We start from the raw sequence: 19,928 nt of genomic DNA on the forward strand, positions 1-19,928 counted from the left end.
TCTGTCTGAGGAGAAGGAAGAGGAAGAAGAGGAGGAGGAGAAGGAGAAGCAGGAGAAGAAGAAGAAGAGGAAGCAGTAGTAGCAGGAGGAGGAGAAGGAGGAGGAGGAAGAGGAGAAGGAGGTGATGGTGAGTTGAGTGCTCATTGCTCTCTGTGTCCTGCCCACGGATGCAGCATGATCAGCTGCCTCACCTTTCTCCTGCTCTGCTTTCCCTGCCATGACAGGCTCTACCCTCAAACTGTAAGCCAAAGCAAACCTTCTTTCCTTAAGTTTCCCTTGTCTGGTATTTGGTCATGCAATGACAGTAACATAATTCTGGGTCCTTGCCACCTTCCTCATCCTCTTTGCTCCTGTGGACTGTGTTTTGGCTCTCATTATCAGGAACTACTAGCAGGCACCGAGAAAGGCTTAGAACACCAACTTTAAGACAAGCTAGAGCATGTTAATAGGCCATAGCCATCCTCCGCACCAGCGTGAGCAAACCGCATCCACTGATAGTGGATGAATCAGGAGATGCTGGGTGAATTCTAGAACAAAGTCAGGAAATGATAACAGCTGCCTTCTAAGAAAGCAATAAATCTTCCAGGCCTGCTGGAGGAAGATACTCCAATCGGGCTGTTAGCGAGGCTCATGAGAACAGCAGGCTCTCTGACAGACACTTCTAGGAATGGAAAGAGTGATCAGAAGTGAAAATGGAAAGTCGCATTCTGAGCAGTTAAAGAGCTGAAAATGCGGTAGCTGTGATTTCACGCTTGCATCAGTTATTTTTATGCTCTGTAGAGAAATGGTTAAGATACAGTTTATTCCTATTGTAGTGGGATCACTGACGTGAGACACAGGAAAGGACTTCTTGCCTGTAGGCAGAGTTGCATGTCAACAAAGTAGCAGGCTGTAGAATAAAACCAGCACGGGAGAACAAGTGTGTCTTATCTGATTCCTTTCTTCAAGGCCAGCGAACCCGAAGAAACACCGCCTGGTTTCTGTGATTCTCATCTCTGGCGTGTAAACAAAGCTGGATGCCTGTAGGCCAAGAGAGGCTCACTCCCACGTGGAGATATCCTGCGCTAGGATGCCTCCATGTCCAGCCATCCTCTACCTTTATCCAGATCACTGTCTGAAGAGCTGACCCGAGGCCTGTACAAGGGCCCTTGCCCCAGAGCTTGAAGCACTCTCTGCATCCCAAGGCACGGAAGGGCAGCAAGGCAGTCACTGACCAGCCCAAGGTGGACATGCAAAGCCTGATCCTGGATTACTGTGGCTACAGTTTCTCTTGGGTTCAGGTAAATGCTTCTGCCCTTTGCACCTGCAGGTTTACAACCTATTGGCAACCCCGGTGTGATAGTTTGTATATGCTTGGCCCAGGGATTGGCAATATTTGGAAATGTGGCCTTGTTGGAGTAGGCTGTGTCACTGTGGGAGTGGGCTTAAGACCCTCATCCTAGCTGCCTGGGATGGATTGAATTGTCAGCTGGATGACAGATGACTGAAAGCCAAAATAAATTCTTCTCTCCATGAGTTGCTTTTGTCTTTTGTTGGTGTGATAAACAAAAAAGTAAACAAAGCTGTGGATTATTTATGGCAGCTGTCTTCCACTAGCTGCCTTCAGATGAAGATGTAGAACTCTCAGCTCTGCCTGTGCTAGGCCTGCCTGGACATTGCCATGATCACACCTTGATGATAATGGACTGAACCTCTCTGAACATTTAAGCCAGCCCCAATTAAATGTTGTTCTTATAAGACTTGCATTGGTCATGGTGTCTTTTCACAGCAGTAAAATGCTAAGATACCTGGAGTTCCCTAGCACTGTACAGATGTTAACAGATAGTCCTTTAGCAAGTTTTCCTTAGTTTTTAATTTAATTTAATCAATCAATCAATCAATCGTGTGCTATTAATTGTGTGTGTGTGAGTGTGTGTGTGATAGTGTGTGTGTGTGTGTGTGTGTGACTGCATTGTGTCATCTGTCTCCAGCTGGAATTTTGACCCCCAGACTCTCTGAACCAAACGAGGTATTTCGGAAGCTTCTCTCGGCTTGAGTCCCAGTGAGAAGCTTTTGAGCAAGCACTCTGTAAAGTTTAGACAATCAATACTTCCTAAACTTTCTGAGTGCCTGGCATGTGTGAGGGACAGGACTAAACTGCTGGTGTGATGTAATCATCGTAGCATCTCTTTTGTAACTATTTTTAAATCCTTGCCTGCCTGGAAATCAGTATCCCTTATGGGAAGCCTGTTGCCTGAGATCCCAGCAAGGGCAGTTAAGGGAAGAAGATCCATTCCTTGATGGATTTCAGGCTTTAAGCATTCATTCTTTTGTGTTTATTTATTTATTTTTAAGGCAGGATTTGCTGTGCATTTGAGGCTACCCTCCAACTCCCAATCCTCCTGCCTCAACCTTCCTCTAGGCTGGGATTGCAGGCATGCACCACCATACTTGACTGTGAATATCCATGCTCTATGGCTTCTTACACACGACGAAAATCACAAGGGTATTAAGAGAATAAAGAGCTACAATGCCGAGGTTTAAGAAAAGCAGGACATCATGGAGAAGGCCAGCAGCTTCATGTGTTCCAGTGGCTGGAACTATGGGGGCTGGACCACACAGTGGGGTGGTAGGAGAAAGTTGATTTGCATTTGTTTTTAAGATGGAGCCAATAGGGAGCCCCGCTCTCATACAGAATGGACAGAATGGTTATGGTGAGCCTGAGAAGTCAGTCCTTACAGTATAGCCACAAGCCCCCCGCCCCCAAGGGAAGCACAAACAGCATCCACTTCCCCAAATCTTCAGGGTCCACATTGCAGAAGAGACAAACACAGTTTCGGGGATAATGATGAAGCTCCAGTCTCCCCCATATCCTTTTCTGATTCAAATCCTATCTCCCTGAAGGGCTTTGGGGATGATCATTCTTTAAGGGACCCCACCCCTGACATTGTGATATAGCAGTGAAGGAAGTAGATTCCAGCTGCTGGGTCCTGGAGACAGGAGAAACCTGGCATGGGAACAGGGACAACGAGGCAAAGACACACAGAGGGGACATCAGCAAGAAGATGGAGGCTTCAATAGTAGGATGCAATTAAGATTACAACTTGGATCCAAGGTAGGTGTGGGGGCTTAGGAGGCAGGACAGCAGTGCCAGGTGGGCAGGATCTGTCTCAGATGAGGCAGCAGGTCTGCTCAAAGCCAAGAGGGTGGCTTTGAAGTTGTCCCAGGAGAAGCTGGAGTCCACTCCCTTGTTTTTGTCTTGGCAAAGCAGAAGATAAAATGTGTATCATGTGGGTAGTTCACAAAACCAGGCATCTCAAACGATGTATCTGGGCTAGCCATTTTGATGGAAATCCGAAATATACAAAATAAGAAAACACTCTGTTCATAGTCGTGTTCTGGCATATCACTGCATAAACAGATATGTTTTCTTCCAGCCCATTTTCTATGTGAAAGTGATAGGCTGAACTTAATCCTATTTTTTCTTTTGTAATTGAATTCAGGGTGAGTTCCACTAAGTCACAGCAGGTTATCAGACTTTTCCTGTAAAGTGAAAACTCTGCTCAGTTAGTGAGGTGCTTGCGCTGCAAGCATGAAGTCCTGAGTTCAGTCCCCAGGAGCTGTGCAGAAAGCCAAGGATGGTGGGTGTGCCTGCAATGTCAGCAGTGGAGAGGCAAAGACAGGCGGATTCCTGGGGCTGCTGCTCAGCCTCACTACTCAAATCCCTGAGCTCTGGCTTCACTGAGTGACTTCATTTAAAAAATAAACTGAAGAGACACCGAGGCAGGTTGACATCAACTTTCTCTTCTGTACATACATGTATGTGAATCCATACACACACACAGACATACACACACAGATACACACACACATACACACACAGAGAGATACACACACACACACACACACACAGATTTGTAATTCATAACCAATGATATTCATACAATGCTTACTACACACTAGTCCCTGTTTTATGGGGATGGTTGCTTTTAATTCATACAGTTAATGGTGGTTAGTCTAAATCACTGTTATCATCTCTACTTAGCAGGTGAGGGCTGGCAATCACCTAAATGTGGAAGAGAGAGGTTAAGCACGGAGGTCGTGTAGCTAGGACAGATAGTTAGACACTCACAGCACCAATCAGATACTGGATTTACAGTAGGCAATAAACATTGATGAGATTGGGGTGTGCTGTATCTCATTTAAATGATGCCGAGAGTAGGGCAGTGCTTGTTACTGTGACTCTCTCTCTCTGCCTTCACAGGCTGTGGACCACTTCGTTCACCCCTGGTTTCATGGTGTCATGTAAGCAGAACTGAATAGAACTGTGTCTGCACTGGCCGTGTCTGTTTTAGTGCTGCCTATGTGATGTTCAAAACCACATGAGACTTACCTGGAAAGGATGTTCTACGTTAGGGAACCAAAGCCCCCAGCCCCTGCCTGCATCCAGGATACAGTTCAGTTTATCCAGGGAACTTGTATTAAATTGTTGGAGGTGGCAAATCCATCAATGAAATGGTACGGCACTTTCTTCCTTCTGATATGTGTGAGCACCCATTCTGTTCTGGGTCTTGTGCTATGACCATGCTCTGGACAGCCCACGGAGTATCTCCATTTTATCGAAAGAGAAGGTCACAGGGCTGGTAAGTGGAAGAGGTGGGCGGAGGCTGGTGCTCTGACCACTCCTCTTCCTCTTTATGCATCAGGGCCTGCCCTTGTCACCAGTGGGCTGTGTGACTGCACACACTGCTGAGCCTCCACGGGTTCCCATTTCTCCATTCCTAAGAGGTTGCATGTGATGTTCTGTTCCTCCAATGAGGAAGCTCTCTGCGCTCCCTGATCCGATCCACTTTATCTCCTTAGGAGGCCCTCAGGGATGCAGCCCATTCCTGGGTACTCAGGGCATCTGTAAGCACTATGGTTTCCCAGTCTGCAGGGAGCTTATACTCTAGTTGGGGACATGGTTGGTGGCACAAGAGAGTGAATAATTATTTTCCCAAGTGTGATTCAGGCCAGACGGATAAAGCAGCTGAATGGGTTTTGCTTAGTGGAAAATGTATCATCTTAAAGGGAGAGCAAACCTTCCATAATATGTGCTGGGAGCCACTTCTTTCTTAGGCAAGGGCTGGACATGCTTCTCAGTGGGCAAGGCATTGCCATATGACTCCCAGTCCAGTCCCAATGTGCCCAACATTGAGCCAGGGAACTGTGGGCAGCTGGCAGATATGTCATATCTCAACCAAAGCATGAACACTTAGAGGATGTGTTAGCTTCTCCTCCACACAGTTTGTGTGGTGCAATCTTTGTCCCACACAGATGTGTGTGTATAAGGGGAAGCATCGATCAGGGAGGCAATGGTGAGGTGGATTGTATAGAGTCCCTGAGGGAAACAGGGCATGGAGAGGCTGTCCAGGCTGAAGCTGAGGTTGTCACGGCAAAGGACTGGCTGTGAGCAGAAACTGTCAGCAGAGACCTGAACTCCTGCTACCCTGAGCAAGAACAGCAGAGAGCCCTTTATATGTGGAGCAGAGGACAGAGTTTTTGCTTGGTTTTGACTTACCACTGTGGCATCTCAGAGCCTGTGGCAAGGTGGCCTCTGTCCCAGGATGTGTGATCTTCCATTCCATCTTTTTCTCCAATGGGAAAACTCCCCTAGAGCGTTGTGCCTGCCCCATAGTTCATTCTAACATTGTGTGGGCAATGGCATTCATTTCCAAGGTTTCAATGCTCCATAGTTGGCCCCGAGTTGTCCCTCAACTCCTGAGGCCCAGCTAAGAGCTGACTTGCAAGCTCTGGCTTCGTGTCGTGTGTGTGTATCTTTGGTCACAGTTCCACGAGTCCCTGTTTCTCATCTAAATCCCCCAATCCTGCCTCCTACACCTCTTATTTGGTGAATGGTTGTCACTAATGCTCACCTTCCCCCATCCCAAAGAATATTTCCCTCCTTTGTAATGTCTTTCCAAACACTGCCACCCCGGGACCTCGGAGCTCGGTGTTGTCTGCCTATGGCAACGCTTATGCGGGCCCTTTACCTTCTGCCTTTGATTCCATTCTCAGTACAGTAATAAAGAGACACATAAAATGTTACTTCTTCCTCACCTGTAGACTGTCAGATGCTTCAGAGATGTACTAATAGCCCAGTTCCCAGGTTAGGCTCTGCTCATCAATTCACTGGTCTCTCCGACTGCAGGACTCTGGTGTAGAACTCAAGAAATCAGAAAAAGAAGAGCTGAAACTGTTAAAATGACAATCACATCTCCTACTCTTCCATCATCCTGAATTCAGAATACTCAGGCTAAATCCCAATACTAATAATTCTGATACCAATTAATCTTCTCAAAATCAACAGCAAACTTACAAACAAACCAGATGACTTAAGATAAACCCGGAAGGTATCCAAGGAAAGAAAGATGGAGGCTTTCTTTCCTATTTTCCCTGGTTAGGGCCAACTGTTCCTCTCTGGACCTTGCTTATAATGCTCGTGGTCTTTTTGCACTCCCTGGTGCTTATGTATTTATTTATTTGGTGTGTCTCTTCCTTTACACATCAGCGTCTGGGGTTTCCAGAAGGTGTTTCTGCCTGCATCTTCCATGCAATGCATAAAGATGAGGAGAGTCTCATTATGACAGCGTCATTCTTAAATCACACTATGCCATCTGCTTTTCACCAGAAGCATCTGTTTCTTTAAGGTCGCCTGTTCTGAAAGCATTCCTCCAAGTTACAGAGGATCAATGCCCTTCCTAAGTGATTTGCTCATAGACACCACCATGAAGAAGATTAATTTCTGAGCGTCCCTTGGTGATGGAATTGACCCAAGGCAACACTGCACAGCCTCACAAAGAAACAACACAAAGGCCTGTTGGCTAATAGGCAGAGGCTCCGTATCCTGTGTGAAACAGGAAAATGGCTGTTTGCAGAATGTGAGGAATGGCATTCAATACACTCCTGTGGGGATGTCAACCTGCTAGAGTCTTTCTAGATGGAAATCAAGCGATTCAGAAGATAGACTTTGCATTTTTACAAGAAGGGGTGTCCATATTAATAAATAGGCAGGCTGTAAAACATTTTACCCTTCTACCTACCCACCCTTCTTTCCTTTCCTTCTTCCACCAAGAAAAAAGTAAAAGAATATGTATCAAAAACCCACAAATGTCTATCACAGAATAAAGTTAACTTATTACTAATTGCATATTTCATTTTACTTTATATCATATCTTGAAGATTTTGTAACAGACAGGTATTACAGTTATGTCAGCATCTAAAGCAATATTAGTTAATATTGTCATTTGGGGAAACCTTTTTCTTCTCAAAAGGGCAATTTAAGTGACTTATCTCTGCTAGTATGTGGAGACCCTGTTGTTAGGAGCAATATTTTTGATGTAAAAGACCTCATCTTGGTGGCTTAGTCCTTGCCTGAAAGGTCTCATAAAACATGGGACTTATTGCTTTTTTTTAACTTCATTTTTTACTAGTGGCCCATGCCTTTAATCCCAGCACTCGGGAGACAGAGGCAGGCAGATTTCTGAGTTCGAGGCCAGCCTGGTCTACAAAGTGAGTTCCAGGACAGCCAGGGCTATACAGAGAAACCCTGTCTCAAAAAACCAAAAAAAAAAAAAAAAGAAAAGAAAAGAAAAGAAACTACAACATAATTTTAGCCTACTCCAACATAGGAAAAAATTACACTCTGTTTCAACTACAAATGGAGAACCTTGTGTGGGTAATCACCATTTTTTCTATCTTCTCTCTTCCACTGAACGCCTCTCAACTGTCCTTATAAACTTGGTACTTCTCTGTAGAACAAATTCTTGTAATGACTGGATCAAAGTTATGCAAAATTGGAATTCTGACTCACTGTCTCTTACATTAAATGTGCTACCAGGACACAACAGCTGATTTCCGGTTCCCCCTTTACTCTTTCCTGTGTGTGCTTAGCTTGACTTATTTTTAAAGAACCCCCAAATTTACTTCTTTTTCCTCCAGTCCCCTTCCAGGGACATGGGAAGCATCCCGCCTTGGATTCAGTGTATCACACACTCTGTGCTGCGTGTGTGGGAAAAGCTGGAGGTGTGAAACACTGTGCTCCCAGGAAAGAGGTACAAACTCCAGAGGCACCAGATAAACCCTTCACAGGGCAGGAAAAGAAAATCCATGTTACCTCAGTAAGCAAGCCACCCGGACCAGCAGAAGTGCTGAGAGCCAATGAAATCTTGAAGGAACCACAGACAGACATCACCCTCCGCCAATCACCTAGAGACCAACAACAATGGGGGCGGGGTTATGGAGAAAGATGTTATCTTATCCCATTAATTATTCTCTCCTACATCTCCCCATCTACCCCAGCACACAAACTGCCAAACTGCGAGTATCTGCCATCTTGGAAGATGTGGAAGGGTCTAGGTGGGATGAGGGGTGGTCCAACATGGGCGGCCCTGCTCTCTGCAAAGTCCCTGGCATCTACGGTGCTATTTCTGTGGCTTTTGCTGTATTTTCTGTGCTTCTTCTTTTTAAAAAATCCTTCTAGAAGCCTCATACTCACGCCTCGCCTTGGAAAACAGTCTTCTGATTAGTGGGCCGCGTCCCTGCCAGTACAGAGCCCGGCATGCGGCTTCCTTGCTTCTGGGATCTCTGTGTGTCCGCTGTCGATGGGGCGCTCTCCAAAGTCTACATTTTCTTTATTTCAGCAGACCCCAGAGCAGACACTCTGGCTACTGAAGTAACAACTTACAATCTGTTGTGTTGTATAAAAATAAAGAAAGAAGGAATATGTTTGGTGGGTGTGCAGTCAGGTGTAGGGGAAGGGGGTGCTTCTGTGGGCCCATGTTGAGGCATCCCTTTCCCGAGGGACCAGCCACATGACAAAGGTATAGTATAGAATAGTTTATTCAGGGCCTGGGGAGGGGAGTTGAGAGGGTAGTAGAGACAGAGAAGGGGGTTGGGAGAGAGAGACAGAGACAGAGACAGAGAGGTAGAGGCCAGTCATGAGAAAGAGGAGGGAAGGGGAATGAGGAGAGAGGGGGGAACAGGAGGGAAGGACAAAGTGAGAGCAAGAAGGCAAGACAGCAGGAGAGAGGAGGGGGCAAGCAGTTCCTGTTATAGTGAGTCAGGCACTCCTGGCTGTTGCCAGGTAACTGTGGAGGCAGCGCTTAGAAGAAATGCTAACACAAGCACCTATTTTTTTTTTTTTTATCTTAATTAAAATATCCTTTTCCATTTTCCCAAATGTGAAGGTGAATGAGATTGTGGATTCGTGGGATCAAGTAGCAGGAAAGAAAGTGAGAAAGTGAGACTGCTCACTTGCAGCCATGGGCCTTCTGAGGCCACCTCACCCCTTAACCCTCCCAAGGCCTTGACTCATGGAAGACACACTAGGGGGCCTCTCAGCTCTGGGATGACACACCTGGCTGGCCTAGCCAATGTCCTTAAAAGGCAATTGCCCAGCCCTGCACTGGCTGCTTCCCTGCCTCTTTTTTTTTTTTTTTTTTTTTTCCAGTGTGTGATGAAGCAATGTCCCTGGCCTGGGAAGGGCGGGGAACAGCAAGCTGCTGACTCCCTGTTAGCTGGCGCAGACAGCTCTGCTTCCTTTTCTGTTGGATTTGAAATGAAAAATCCAATTCTGGGAGAACACTGGGAACGAGGTCACTTGGTTCCATTTCTACACATTACGCCTTACTGAGCAGTTCCAACAGTTCCACACCCTACCCGCGCATTGGACTCAGGCAAGCACTCTACCCGTGAGCTACACCCCAGCCCTGTGCTGACAGTTCAGTCTCACATCAGTGCTTACATGGAAAGGAAGAGGATGAGCTGTGTTGGCCTGGGGATCAAACATGAGTCTGTTTATCAACTAAAACGGGCTATTGGAGTCAAATTAGAATTTCCGATTAACAATGGATAATTTATTCTCACATAAGCATTGTTGTGGTTTGAATGTGGGCCAGCCTCCAAAATTTGTGTTGAGAATTAATCTTCAAATGCAACAGTGCTAAGAATTCCACTTGGATGGGATTTGGACCTTTGTAAAGGGCTTGAGGGTACAGGTTTGCCTTCTCTGTTTTCCTTCTGTGTGAAGACGCTGCAGCTTCTTCTCTGGAAGATTCAGCAACAAGATGCTATCTGGAACCCTGCAACTGATTCTTAGTAGGTCGGAACCAACTAGTGCTTTACTCTTAGACTTCCCGACTTTCAGAACGGTGAAAAATGAAGTTCTGTTGTTAACAAGTCACACTGTCCGAGACTATGTTGTTAGGACAGAACAGCAGAACAAGACAAGTACTTCCCGGTTTTTGGATAGCACGGATGCTATTAATCATTATTCCCCATAGATACTAGTTTAACTTCCTACTCAGGCTCCCCACCTTTCTTCCTATCCTCCCCCTCTTCTTTGCTAAATTTGGCTTCTCTAGGCCACGCCCGTCTCCATCACTGTGATGTGAAGTTCTTCCAGAGAGGCATGCTTCTGTCTCCACTGGGCCTTGTTTTTACCCATGAGCCTTTCTTCAAGGAGGCCCTCCCCGAGCCTACTTCTCAAGGCCAGCTCCCGCTTGCTTCATCTTCTTCCCAGCCTGACACCACTACCTTACATAGTCACGGTCTTGTCTGCCTCCTTGCTCGAATGCCCTCCTCAGAAAGTCAGGGACTTCTAGCTTGTTGATGGCCATTTCCCCAACCACAGCCTGGAATAAAGTAGGAATTCTTTCATTTCTTTCTCTCTTTGGTGCAACACGGTGAAGCCCAGGCTGGTTTTAAGCTTGTGCCCTTCCTGCCTCGGCCCCTACCAAGTGATGGGATATAGGTTTTCTAAGTGCTACCACACATGGCTTGTTCTGTACAATCAAACGAGATGTTTGAGTTTCTGTGTAACTAACAAGGAGGTGTAGGCAAAGAAGACTCTTAGAAGATCAAGGGTAAAGGTCAGAGGGAAGAGAGAACCAGAAACAGAGACAGGCCAAATCGTGAGCAAAGGCAGATCTGTCCTGAGGTCTGTTGAGTTCAGAAATGCCTCATGTTTCTATAAGGGCTGTAGGCTGCCCTCGCTAAGCAGGGCAATGTGATATAGTTTCAGAGCACTGGCTTGCAGGACACAGCTCACAGTCGTCTGAACTCTCATACAGTCAGACCACAAGCCATCCCTGACCTCTCTAATCCTTAGTCTTCTTATCTGCTCAAGGGACAGGTGCAAATGAAAGAATATTGACAAAGCTCCTGACAGCCTCTCAGATGTATTGGCAAGTGCATCATCTATGTACTGGCAGGTGTGAATGAATACCGTGTCTACAACTTCCGCAGTCCTGACTGAAATCCACTTTCACCCATTGCTCCCTCTGTTTATGCTGATCCTGGTTGATGGCCATTTTTTTTTTTCAAAAATAGCCATCCATTCATTTTGTTTTTGCTTCTGAATCACGGAAGGAGGGTTGTAAGGACACAGAATAGGGATTGAAGGTTGGCAGGCAGAAGTATCCATGTGTTATGGATGCCAGGAGGGCTCTCCTGCCAGCCGAGTGACTCACTCCTGCAAGCCAGTCTCTCTGCGAGAGCATCCAGACTCAGTCACAGCACACACCGTGGCCTTTGGGATTTCTAGGAAACAACTGAAGCTGCAGGAGAAGCACACAGGATGAGGCGCTGCTGTCAGTGCAGAAGTCAGTGGCATTGAGATGGGCAATCTCTGTGCTGCTGTGTGTCACTTACCCGGTGGAGCCTCCCAGTGCTCTGGTGGAAAAAGCTGTGATTTTCTACTGTCTCTTAGAGGTTTAGGCGGTGAGATGAAGCCGGGTATGACACAGGGCATTACAATTGGAAATTACTATATAAAGCCTTGGGTCCTGCTGATGTCATCAGCATTGTCTGTGGTTTGGGGGGCTTGTATACATAGTTGGTGACCTCCAGTTTTGTGACTGTCTTAGTGTCACCCACACCCTGCACCTCATAGGCACACACCCTTTTCCCGGCGCCAGGGTATAACTGGATTGGTGATGTGTTCCCATGGGATTAAAATGACACAAGCTCATACCCTAGAGCTTCCCCAGCACACCCTTGCTGGCCAGATGTGTGTTTCCCAGTGTGTAGCCACTGCAGAGGCAGGAAATCAGTGATGGTTCTGTGTAAACAGCTGTTCTAAACATCAGTCGCACAGCACTTCGCTGGATGAGTAATTGGTTGTGCTTTTCTTGAACTGGACACCACTCATGAAAGTCCTACAGTCCAAGCATCAATGAGACAAACGTGTCCTGGGTAGGTTCCAGCCATCCCCCAACCCAGCCGTGATGTCTAGTCAGTCCTTAGGTGGAGCACTGCACAACAAGGCAGGCAGCCAAGCAGGGACAGAATGTACCAGAGCCTATGGCATTGGCTCTAAGCCTATGGCTCTGAGCTCTAAGGTCCAAGACCTAGCCTGAGAAGCCTGAGGAGAAACAGCCTTCTCTTCTTTGGGTGTGTACTAGGAAGAGCTACCATCAGCTCATGCATGTGTTCAGCAAGTATTAACACAGTGGTTGTATGAACTAGGTTGCAGGAATGTATAAATGGATAAAATAGGTTTTGAGTTTCCCTTCCTTTGTAGAACTTACTAGACTATGGAGTGTAAGCAGTGAGTAAGGATGGGAATACAGGAGGTCAGGGAGGTAGGAATATGTACCCGAGAGAGGAGTGGACAGTGGTAGTAGTAGTAGTAGTAAAAGACAACATTTGGGTAAAGACTTCTTTCCAGCGTACATACATCTGGAAAGAACTGTCTAGATGGAGGAAATAGCCCTGGCAGAGGCTCTGACACCTAGCCATTGTTCTCAATGTAACTGGAGTCCCTTGAGCCAGGGAAGAAGTTGGGAAAATGAGCAGGTCAGGGCAAGTGTGGAGAGGAGACCACAGGAAAGAAGTGGCTCAGAGTGAGCTGGTAGCTAGTGCTGGCTTGGATTTGGGCATCCTGGAAACCCATAGCATGTGGGATGTCTTCTTTAGGAAGACGATATAAAGTGATGACAAAATCAAGTCTGTGAAACTGAAGTGTCTTCTCGGTAGTGAGGGATGTGTTTGAGATCAGCCCAGCATGGCTCATGCCTCTAAGAAAATGCTGTCTTCCCTCTGACACTCTGTCCTCTATGACACTTTGCGTCCTTACAGCACATGGGAATGAGGACACAGAGAGGAGACGGGAAGGGACCATGGTCAGTCCCAGCTCAGTTGGGCCACAGCACTATGGGTGTGGATGGTAAGCTCCTCTTAGGAAGGGAAGGGTGGGACCTCTCTTCACCGAGAACATTGTTCGGACCTTAGTGGTTCTGTCCTGTTCCAAAGTAGGGAAAGAAGTGGAGAGAGCAAGGTGTGTAATCACCATGACAGGAGGCTCAGGGACCACTCCCAAGCTTTACCACTGAGATCCTTCAGGGAGCAGCACCAAGAGCTGGTCTCTAGAAAACCAACAGCGAGCCTCAGGTGAGCTGGCTCCACAAAAAGTTCTACACAGGGAGGCTGAGACTCTTCTCTAGAAACTCAGAAGAGCTTGGGATGGGAGTAGAACAGAGAGGAGAAGAGAACAGAAGGGATTATCCATAGGCCAGTTTGTCAATCACAAGCAGCGGGGAGAGAGCCTAAGACATTGGAGAGGCACCCACCTGTCAGTCTATGGGATCCACATGTCAGGCCTGGTTAATCATAAGCTGCGTTCTTTTTTTTTTTTTTTTTTTTTGTACCGCCCTTTCTCCTTCCTCCTTCTTTCACCCAGAAAAGATTCTACGTGAGAGTAATCACTAAGGTGCATTAATAATTAATTAATTAATTAATAACATAATACTTGGAACCAAACAAAAGATGCTGGCTACTAAACTCTGTCTGGATAGACATTTAAACAACTTTGGGTACAATATGGGAAATTTCATCCAATTATTCATGGGATTCTTGTGGTCACACGCTTTCTTGTTGTCAGGGATAAGTAAATCAGTTGAGCACCATTCGCAGTTCATGATGGGTAGTTTTACTTAGGGCCACGTAGGGGATTTGATTAACTCCAAAGACTCACTCTCAAAGTGTGACCTGAGAGTGGACCCCGTGCTCCTCAGCTTCTAACCTTGACCTACATCCCTTCCTCCTTGACCTACATCTCTTCCTCCTGGGCTTTGGCCTCAGCACCTGAGCTCTCAATGGCCCCTGATAAGTTTTCAAGGTAAGGCTTTTCCTGTGTCTCAGGTTCACCCAAGGTGGCCTGCCTCATCCAAGTGCACTGGGCACAGTGCTGGTCCATGCCTGTGTGAATCCACGCTTATCACTCTTTCTCATCTGAGTTCCGTTATTGGTTAGCTTCTGTCAACTTGACACAAACTGGAGTCACCTGGGAAGAGGAAACCTCAGTTGAGGAATTGCCTCCAAGAGATTGGCTTATGGGCATGTCTGGTTTTTTGTTTGTTTTGTTTTGTTTTGTTTTTAAAGACAATGATCTTTCTAACCAGTGACAGACACCCTCATTAAATAGTCAGAGTTTTGAGTCAAATCAGGTGAGAACACAGATTCTTCTGACTAAATCATACACAGAACCCCTGCTGGGCAGCATCCACGAGTACCTTGGTGGCATCTAGCCTGTTCAGATTTCATACGAATTTCATCAGATGAGGTTACCATAATGTTCTAGTTCATTTCTTAATGATTTGAAGCTCAGATTTGGAGTCGTTTTAAGCCTAATGTTCTTTGCATTCAAAATAGAAAAACTTCTGAATATGGTGCAAAGAACAAAAGAATATTTGGTGACAAATGGTCCTGTCCCCTCTGCTCTGTACAGAACGTGAACAGAACAGCTGCTGTTGTCTGTTTCACTGAGTCTTACAGAAGATCCTCAATATTTTCTCTCTCTCTCTCTCTCTCTCTCTCTCTCTCTCTCTCTCTCTCTCTCTCTCTCTCTCTCTCTGTCTTCTTGCCTCTCTCTTCTCTTTGGGTTACCCCAGAAACAGATTTATACACCAGATCATCTGATAGGCACGCCCAGGAAACACCTGTGAAGCACCAAGCACAGAATACTGGAAGGGAATGGAAGGGATGACAGCTAGGGAGGGAAAGAAGACAGAATAAATCACTTCTGTGGGTAGAAGAGCAAATCCTGCCAGGGACACTGGGAGCCAGACCAGGACTTAGGGCTCAAAGTTATATCTCCCAAGGGAAATGAAGCTGCGTTTTTATAACCAGCTCTATTGTTTTAAGAGCTGGGGAGTGTGGGCAGCCAGCCACGTGGCCAGGCCCAGTGGACTCTGGCGGTCAGGGAAGGCTGCTGCCAAAGATACACAAGGACCAGCCATTAAAGTGAACCAGCATGCATCACAATGTTAGAGGGTAGAGCACTACCTTCACCTACAGCATCATTCTAAGATTTTGATCAAAATTTGAACCTGTTGCTCACAGATATGTTGGCGAATAACTGTGACTACTAGAGTTGATGATCCAAAGGACACTGGCATAGTCTGGCATTTGTTATCTTTTCCCAGACCCACTGTACTTCCTTGGTCAAGTTTCCAGTCTGGCGATACAAATGACTCCCGCTTTCGGGCCCTTCGACTCTTAGGTTTGTGTGTCGTCTCAACTGATCCTGTGTTCTCATGGCCTGGGAGACCTTTCCTTGCCTCTCACCCAATCTAATCCTTCACATTCTCCTGAGTCCAGGTGAGTTGAACAGAACAAAACTGCTCTTATGTGACTGGTGGAAGGCTCAGAGAGACGATAGGTGTGTGGCAAGGCATCGGGTGCTCTGTAGCGGTCATCTGCATGCCTGCCTGCCTGCCTGTCCACTTTCCTGCCCGTCTAAGGACTTGAGAAGCCTTCCGAAATTTCTCAGCCTGAGTTACCTTGAATGACTGCTTCTCTGCCTGCCTCCTACTGGGCTAGGAGCTTAACAGTGGCAGGAAGCAGGCATGCCCATCTCTGATCTCGGCTCACTGCTGGCACATGACCAGTGTAGAGCAAATACATCTGAATAAGACGGAACTGAGAATGCCATAGAGTGCCCATGCTCAAGTGTGTAGGGACTCTAAGAAAGGAGAGTGCTGGAGGAGGGCGTGTGGTGTCCTTTCTTTCGGAGAAGGATTTAATTTTCTTAAGAAATATATTCTCTCCCTTTCTTTCTCTCTCCTTCCCCCTCTCCCCATCTCCCTTCCCCCCTCTCTCTCCTTCTTCCTCCTTCTATCCTCCCTCCCTCCCTCCCTCCCTTTCTCCTTTCCTCTCCTGGAAGTTAGTCCATAATTAATTTCTGAGTCTTTACCATGGACTGGGTACTATTTTCGGTGATGCAGTGGTGCACAGGAAGGTAAGTTTGTCTTTCAGAAGTCACGTCCTCGGGAAGGTACAGAATGGTCAGTTTGCCTCTGTTGCCTTCTGGATCTAAAGAGTGTAGAACACTGATGGGAACACTAGGCAGATTAGGTACAGGAGGAAGCTGAAGGATGTCAAGGGGACTTGTCATTTAGAAACACATGAAACGCTGCTCTGTGGTCAGAATATGAAAGACCAAAAGAAGTGCAAGCCCCAGACCCTGGAAGATCTGCTGTTTAGAGCGGAAGACTAGAGATACAGCTTCATCAAGTGTAGTTCTCAGCTGGAGTGACTACATAGGTAACAATTTAATTTTTTAAAATAATTTTCTTGGGCTGGAGAGATGACTCAACAGTTAAGAGCACTGACTGCTCTTCCAGAGGTCCTGAGTTCAATTCTCAGCAACCACATAGTGGCTCACAACCATCTGGAATGGGAGGGATCCGATGCCCTGTTTCAGTGTGTCTGAAGAGATCAACAGTATACTCACGTACATAAAATAAATAAATCTTTTAAAAATAATTTTATTAAAAATTATCAATAGGCGAAATTTGTAAAGGACAGCTAGCTCAGGCAGGTCCTGTGTACCCTGTGTCCACTTTTCAATTGCCAACACTTGTATAATCACCGAACTCTTCCCAACCAGGAAACCAACAGTGATAACATTCAGGCCCCACTCAAATTCAGTTAGCTTTTCATAGATTCTGAGCAGTTTGATCATGTGCAAAGTAACGTAACAGCCACCAAAATGAAGACGGAACTCTCCAGTGCCACAAAGCTACCCTGGAATTACACTTCTGTAGCTACAGCCTCTTCTACCTAATGTGTAGTCCCTGCTGCTGAGCTTTGAGAGGTCTTCGTGGGTTCGTGTTGTGCGTTCTCTGTTATGTATGTGGTTGCGTGTTCTTTTATTAGTCTGTAGTGAGCTCTCTCTCTCTCTCTCTCTCTCTCTCTCTCTCTCTCTCTCTCTCTCTCATATGTGTGTGTATGTTTCCTCCCCTTCCTCCTTCCCCTATCTCCATAGACACTGCAGAGCTTGTATTGAATACAGGGTCTTGAGCAGCTCTGTAGAGCTCTGTAGTACAGAGACATACCCTAGTCTTGTCTTTTCATTTTTTTTTTAAACTAGGGTCTTTATAGTCATTTTAATTTTGAAAAAGAACCATTAACATTTTTTCTTTTGTTGATTATTTTAGAGTTGTGTTTAAAATTCTTCTGTATTCATGATCTTAAGTATTTTTTCATATATTTTTCCCCTAAACATTTATAATGACATTTAATATTTACATTTTGAGTTAATTTTGTGTAAGACGTCAGGCACTGGTCAAAATTCATCTCATTCTGTAATGTTCTTCTTCTGTAGACTTTATCTTGCTCTTTGTCAAAAATCAGTCAATTTCATATGGGACTGAGGCCTTGTGGCTTTCCCTCATTTATTTTGGCATGTCTGTTCTTGTCTTTCTTCAGCTCATATTTGGGGCAGTCATGTTGGTGAGACTTCACGCATGTTGATCTTTAGGAGATACAATCTCATGGCTCACTCCCTGATCTTCTGACTCTTAGGATCTTTCCAGCTCTTCCTTCCCAATGTTCCTTGAACCTTAGCTGTGGGAGAAGTTTGCATCTGGCAACAGTGGGGCTGGACTCTACAACTGTGTATTTTGATTGGTTGTGATTTTCTGTGATAGTTTTCACCTATACAAAGCACTACAGACAACCAAAGAATGCTCAGAGTGGGAGAATTAGTCTTCTCTGGCTAGAAGCACAGCAGTTGGTTATCCAACACCAAATGCTCAGCCCTGGGAACATATACTTGATTAGCAATTTGTGGACTGAGCAGGTTATATTTGGGATATGTATGTGTGTATATGTATGTGCATGTGTATATATGTGCATACAATAACAATTTGATATAAAAGAGGCCATGAATTTTAGAGTTTGGAGAGAGGATAGGGTAAAATGTTGTAATTATTGTATAGATAGATTTATTTGTATTTCCTCTTCTGTTCCACAGATCTATCTGTCTTTCCACTATGTCCATTATTCTCCTCATCATAGTGATACAGTGTATCTTAAATAGATATAATGATTTCTTCTACTTTAATTTTCTTTTCCAAATACCCTTTTCAACTGTTATAATTCTGCTGCTTTTCCATAGAAACTCAACAGAGCTGTTATCTAAGTCTGCAAACATTCTTGCTGGGACGCTGACAGGAGCTGTGTTAAGTGGACAGAATAGTATCAGAAGAATTCATATCTTTACTATGTTGAGTGTCCAATCCATGAACATAGTTTATTTTTCTATTTATTTACAACTTAATTTCTTTTTGTCATTCTGCAGTCTTCAACAGAAAGGTACACGTTTTGTTGGAATTCTGCCTACAGATCTTATTGGAGGGACGTTGTAAATGTTAATATGGTTTGGCTTTGGTATCCACATGGTCTGCTCTGCAACATAGAAACAGGATTTGTATGTGTTAAATTTGAATGCTGAAACTTTTTCAAACCATTATTCAAAAATATTTTTTTTGCCAGCTTGTCTTTTGCCTTTTAGATTGTGCATGAGAGAATGAGATAGCTCGTACTTGGAAACTGAAGACAGTTTTATTTCTTTTTAAATTTAAGTTATATGTCATCATGATAATGTTATCAACCTTGAGCCCATCCAGCAAAAATTTATTTCATTCCCCAAATACCCTGCTTCCCCACTTGTTTCTAGATTATCTCTCCATTGTCTACTTCGTGCTGAGAATGTAGACTTCACTCTTAGAGCAGACCAAGCATTTGCTATTAGGAAAGACATCTGGAAAGAATAAGCTACATTCCTAAGCCAACACGGACAGATTCAGGGACTTTTCTCATCAACCCTTCTCCGTGAGCAAGGGTCACTGGAGGGTGACTCTGTGTACTCGGTGCTCCCTTAGGTGAGGACCACCCAGGGTTCAGGGATGACCATCTCAGACCCATGCAGGGAGATGAGCAAATGCTGTCTCACCACTGGCCAAGGTGGTCTGAGCCTCTGAGGCAGCCTAAGAACAGTGACTTAGCCCTGGGTTTGAGCAAACAGTAGACTGATAGTCTCTGAGGTTTGATGAAGCTCTCTCTTATCCTAAACCCAGAGGAGTTTTCAGTGGATTAATGCCAATCAACTCTTATTTCTTATTTTATTTAAGGAACAATTGTGTGTGTGTGTTCTGTGTGGTGTGGTATAAGTTCATGTTGTATTGGTATGTATACACACATGTGTGTGAGTTTGTGGTGTGGTGTGAATGAATATATGTTGTATTGGCATGTATATACCTGTGTGTGTGTGTATGTGTTTGTGGTGTGGTATATATTGTATTGGTATGTGTACACATTATGTGTGTGTGTGTTTGTGGTGCAGTGTGAATATATGTTGTATTGTATGTGTACACATATGCGTGTGTGTATAGAAGTCAGATTGGTGGTGAGTGCCTTCCTCAATTGATCTTCACCTTAGTTTTGGAGACAGGGTGTCTCACTGAACCTGCAACTTGCTAATTCAGTTATGCTGGCTGGCCAGCAAGCATCAGGGCTCCTCCTGTTTCTGCCCTGCCTGTCCTGGGATTACAGCTGTGCACCACTACAATGGCTTTTATGTAGAATCTGGAGCTGCAGCCTCATGCTTACAATGCTAAGTATTT

Source organism: Mus caroli, chromosome 3 (assembly GCF_900094665.2).
Source record: "Mus caroli chromosome 3, CAROLI_EIJ_v1.1, whole genome shotgun sequence".
Taxonomy (NCBI): domain Eukaryota; kingdom Metazoa; phylum Chordata; class Mammalia; order Rodentia; family Muridae; genus Mus; species Mus caroli.